Source organism: Puntigrus tetrazona, chromosome 3 (genome assembly GCF_018831695.1).
Source record: "Puntigrus tetrazona isolate hp1 chromosome 3, ASM1883169v1, whole genome shotgun sequence".
In the NCBI taxonomy this organism is placed as follows: Eukaryota; Metazoa; Chordata; class Actinopteri; order Cypriniformes; family Cyprinidae; genus Puntigrus; species Puntigrus tetrazona.
The window spans coordinates 25,497,640-25,503,639 of record NC_056701.1 but is presented as its reverse complement, the minus strand read 5'-3'; positions in this window follow the sequence as shown (position 1 = coordinate 25,503,639).

Genomic DNA, 6,000 nt, shown 5'->3' with positions numbered 1-6,000 from the left:
ATTTCATTGCCTGAAATCAAATGGGTTTCATGCCAACTGCTAAATGCAAATATGCATTATTATTTTCAGCGTTTAAAATTGTGTATGATCATTGTTTTGGTGAAAACAGTGAGAATCTTTAATAGTATAATGTTAATTATAATAATTTACAAAATAGCTAAATTCTAAATGTATCATACATAAATATATTCCTTTTTACAATTTCACAAAGTCAATGTAAAAAATAAAATATGATAATAAAACTATATTTATATACTTTAATAACATAATATGTAATACATTCATTTCTTAAATCTTTATTTAATTTGTCTTATTTAATTTCTTAAATGTGAAACATAGTACATGATAAATATAATAGTAAATAAATGCACTTTTCATAAAACAATATTTTGTAATTTTAATAAAACAGTTGTGCTGCTTAATGTTTTTGTAGAGACTGTGATATATTTTTTGAGATTAATGTGTGTAAAGCGTGTAATTTGAATAAAAAAATAAATATAGCTTGCCATAGACATCGGAGTGACCAAAATGAAAAAGGTTTTGTCACAGCATTTTAGACAAGCACTTCTTTTTAACTACAACGATCATGCAGCTTTTATTAATTATCGAAGAAAAATATGTGAATGTGTGACACACAGTTCCTTTAGTGCATAATTAAACGTTTTCTGATTTCCAATAAAGAGGAAGGCTTGATTTGAATGATTTTTCACAATTACTGTTGGGTTTTGCCATTTCCTCACAAGTAAGAGTTGAAGAAAGCTGTTAGGCCGGCGCTGATTATCTTTAGCGTTGTTGCAATAGTTCTCGGTTAAGTAGAGAATTAGTTGGCAAAGCTATTAGAGAATTTATTGCCAGCACAGTGTGAGCAGTCACGTCCCATAATGCTTGAAAAAGTTGATTACATAAGAAGCTACGTGTGCAGCGCTGGATTTATCAGTGGGAAACATGCTGCTAAGTAGTCAGACATAATGCCTGAAGAAATCTGTGCTGCATTAACATATGCTCTGAATGATTTTAGTATTATGTAGGCGTTGTGAAATAATATTAATTGAGTAATATAAAGAAGTGTTTACATGTACAACGATGGTAGCTCACTATAAACAAGTGACTATGATTCAATAAACATTTATTATTTAGCAGGGGCTTTTGTCCAAAGTTACAGTCTTTTACATTTTATTGCTTTCTTTGGGAATCGAACCCATGATCTCGGTGTTGCTCTACTGTTTGAGCTACGGGATCACTTATTTGGACCGGCTGCATCCGAAATGTTTTCTTCTGAGAGGCAAGTCAGGCTGTTGACGCCACGATGTCTCTGAGCCTTCCCCAGGTCCAAGAAACGCAGCGTGTTTGCTTTCCACAGCTCAACAGACATTACAAATGGAGGACAGTGAAGCCGTGCGAGCCGACGCTTTGGATGGGTAAACAGCTGAACGCACAGTCAGAGATGAATTATTGAGGCCATTTTGGCATCTCTGCTCGCAGAGGTCAGTATGTAAAGTGATTACTTGGCAGTAAACCGCGCTTTTAGCATAGCAGGATTTCAAAAGCACGCAGGGAACAAATTTAGGGCCAACACTAGCTGAAACGGAGCCGTTTTTTCTCCAGACGGTGGTGTGGGTGGTTGCCGAGGTGTTGCTATCCAATAGCAAACATGTTCTGGGTAGTTTTTTTACGGGGTTAGATATCTGACACAATTGGTCTCGCAAAGAAGAAAGCACTTAGAGAGCGGAAATCAGTGTTGCGTTTAAAATACGTTTTTGGATGTGTGTGCTTCTCATTTGCGCGTGCAACATTTTACTAGCTTGCTCCTCTGAAGCCCACCCTCAGTGCTTTCTAGAAGCAGACGGCTCACTTGCTCAGCACAGCCCGGCGGAACAATAAGCCATAATTCCAGCCAATCAGAGACAAGGCTGCTAAATGCTGATTGGCCGCTCACAAGAGATGCAGTGCATTCATAATTATTGCACAAGCTGATATTCCGATAATATTTTTTTGACAACATTTTTGACAACATCAATCTTAATAACTACTAGTAATGTATTTTATCATTTATAACTGGAATTGAAAAATGCCTTTTATTTCAGATGTGCAAAGTTTTTGTCAAAATGTGGCACTGAACATAAACCACTGAGAATGAAATGACTGTTTATTTTTATATGTACATAAAAAAATTTAAGTGCTGTTTGTTTCATTTTAATCATTTGTTTTATATTGCATTTTTATTTTTATTTTTATTTTAATTTTTTGTTATGTGTTACTCTGGTATCGTGAAATTTTGTTGGTACCAAAAACGTGGATGAAACCGTGAACAAAGTAGTGACTGTAAACGTGATTATGATCGACGTAGTCGAGCAGCACGGCTTTTATAACTACAGAGAATTCACTAAAATATTATAATATTTTACTCGCGGCTGAATTTGTGAATGAAAACGCCTTCACAAATATACTAGTTTAAAGGTCTCTGCAATATGACAAACACTAGGAGATAGCCCAAAAAATATCTCCTGAGGTAAAAGTCCATAGCGTAGTTCAACCATATCTATGATTTTCTATTGGAGGACCTGTTAAAACACAGGTGTACTCCCACCCTTGGCTTCCAGATCATCGGTACACGACAAACAAACAGCGAACATGAACTCCTGTGAACTGAACAAACTCACGTCTGCCAGTACGTTTAAAATGAAATCCATTTGGCTTTATTTTATCACGAGAGGTTCATTTTTACAGAATATCCTGCTCTATATTTCTGCTATAATGTCGAGTAAAGCGTTTAAAAAGTGTAAAAAGAAGGTCAAATTGGGATGGGAACATCATAAGGTTGAGGAAATGATGATAGAACGTTCAATTTTTTGGTGAACTCTTCCTTGAATGTCACATTTGCCGTTATTCGGATGTCAGGAAGGTGAGAAATGGTTGTTAAATAGCGAACAAGGAAGCGAAAGTCGTTCTCTAATCAGCTAAAGGTCAAAGTATCCGCAATGAATAAATCAAAAAAGGCTTCCATTTAATCTTATCCATCTTATCACGGCCAGCACAACACGAGGCTGTTCAACAGAGGGTCGTTCACAGCACATGGTGCGAAGCATGTGCACACTTTCTTCATTTTTCAGCGCAAATCCTTCCCCCGCCCCTTCGCTCCGGTCCATCCATCTGTTGCTACTCACAGGCGGTGCGAGGATAATTATGGAGACGTACAGGAGGAAAAATCAACAGGAGTTGGATAAGGCCTATCGGATATTTGCAATGCAAACAGCCGGAGCATGGTGTGCCTCTGACCTCTCAGGATTCAGGTCACTGGCAATCATTTACTAGACTGTAGCCAAAAAGTACTTCTGCGGGGCATTTGGAGCGTAATTAGCATGTCAGCTGTGTCTCGTGTAAAAGACATAAACACTTGAGAGTCGGGGTGTATTTGAACGGAGCCGTAAGCAGCTAGTACATCATACGACAGGCAGAGAAGAGGTGAATGACTTGGTGAATGCGTGAAGAGGTGAATGGCCAGGGCAAAGCGTGAAAGGAAAAAAGTATTTCGAAGAGACCTGAGCTTATAATAGTTATATTTGTGTATTATAACATACCATAGATGTTTGTGAGCATTGTTTGGATAGATGGTGCCCTTGTATTATATATACATATGTGTGTGTGTGTGTGTGTGTGTGTGTGTGTGTGTGTGTTTCTTATTGCTGTCAAACAAATAATCACAATTAAAAATGCATATATATATATATAGAGAGAGAGAGAGAGAGAGAGAGAGAGAGAGAATATTTACATCTATAAACATATTTATTGCATTATATTTTATATCATAAAATATTTTAATATATAAACATAGCATATTTTTCCTAAATACATAGATGCATGTGTTTGTATTCATATATATATATATATATATATATATATATATATATATATATAATAGATATACACAGTACACACAATCATCTATTACGTAACAAATTATCAAATATATAAATTATAACAAATATATCAAATATATCCAAAATAAATATACATTTATTTTGGATGCAATTTGTCACAAATCATTTGAATCACTATATATATACACATTGTCATTTATTACACACACACACACACATATATATATATATATATATATATATATATATATATATATATATATATATATATATATATATATATATAAAGACACAGATAGATAGATTGCAAAACAGAGCAAATAAAGTGTAATGATATTAATAAAAACATTATTCCTTCACCAAACAATGTAGTCCCTCAGAAACAGCTGTGGTTCGGAGCACAGTGGTTGCCAGGCAACACACAGACATAAACAAAGCTGTATGTTCGTAGAGTATTTTACCACAGCTCTAACACAGCTTAACCAATCAGAATCAAGAACCCGGAACCATCCATTTTAGAAAGACAGATACTCGTGGGTATATACTGCTTAAAATCCAAAGCTAAATTCAGCATCAGATGTGAATGCTAGGTATAATAATAAAGAACTTGGTCTTCGTCTTCGCTTATTCTACTGCGGTAGCAGATCAGTGCTAACGAACCATATGTTTAACTCTCCAGAAGCCTCTCAAGGTGAATCAACACACATGCTACCAAACATGTAAGCTAGCACACTGCAGCCATATCCCAGTTAACAGATGGCCGCCACTGAAGTAGTCTTTCAATGAGGAATCATGAAAGCACACACGTCTACAGACCTGTTCAGAGGAGACTGCTGTAAGTGGGGATATGCAGTATTTTTAGCATTTTAGCAGCCACTACGCTTTTTTCTGCCACCCATTAGGAGAAAAGGACAAAATAACTTAATTTTACAATGGAGGAAATAGCCCAAACATCCTGAATGTGGGTATTTGTTGCCATACAAAGTCGTATTACCCTGGGAAATGTCATTTTTTCACACTGCAATGTGAATGTTTAAGCATTTCGTTTGCGATCAGGGGTGTTTGTTGAAGCGACATTAAGCAAACTGACTGGGCAAACAGCTCTGTGACTTTAAATATTTGAGCTATTATACGCGATTAGCTTTAAACGCCAGAAAGTAAAGTGAGCCGCCCCAGCACGCATGCAATCCATGATAAAACAACGATTCATAATTTTGTTACGATGCTGTTTTGATGTGCACTAGCCAGTGTTTATTATTTTTCACCGTATTGCACAAAGTTAGGGTCAGCTTGTTGCACAAGCGTCGCATTATTTATTAATTATACCGGTGCATGGAACTCACGATTACATAAAAACCAATACAAAAAGCGCTCTTCTTATCTCGGACGACAGCAAATGAGATTTCAGCTATATTTTGACCGCTGAACTAGGAAATGTTCCTGGTTTCCATTTCAGAAATCTGGTCACCTCAGCTTACCCGCACCTTAATAGGCTTGTTTTTAAAGAGCCTGTAGCAGGTATCAGGGCTTTCAGTGAATAGCACAACTCTGTGGAATTGGCCAGAAAGAACAAGGTAATTACTTTGAGTGTCCATCTATCTTTGGTCTTGCTTGACTGCTTTAGAAACAGCCACTTTTAGCCCCCTAGTGACACGTAATGGGCACAGCACTCCTACTGCCCTTGTTTAAAGGTGAAGTGTACCGTTTTCCATGCTAAAATACGTTCTTCTGCGCCAACTTCATACGCAGGCACAAATACAAGCCCTTTGTAGGTTCATTTCTCAGTAAAGACGGTGGCGTCCAAACAAAAGCTCTGTTTCGGCGTCTCGGCTGTGAGCTTGGTTTAAGCCAGCTGTGTTTGGGGGTGTGCGTAAAACGCGCCCGTCGGGCCTCTAAGATTTTGAACAACGTTTCATTACAGCATTGTAACGGAATTTCATCGAGGCTGCGGTGCGACCGGACGCGCGTTATGCACTCTACACTCTTCTCAGAGCAGTTCGTGTAAGTCAGAAATACAATATAAGGTTGTGAAAGCTGATCAGCAGTTTTACGCGCGCAGGAAAAGGTGAACCCCGGGCAACAGCGCGGTAACCAGGGCCGTCACCGCAGACTGATGAGACAT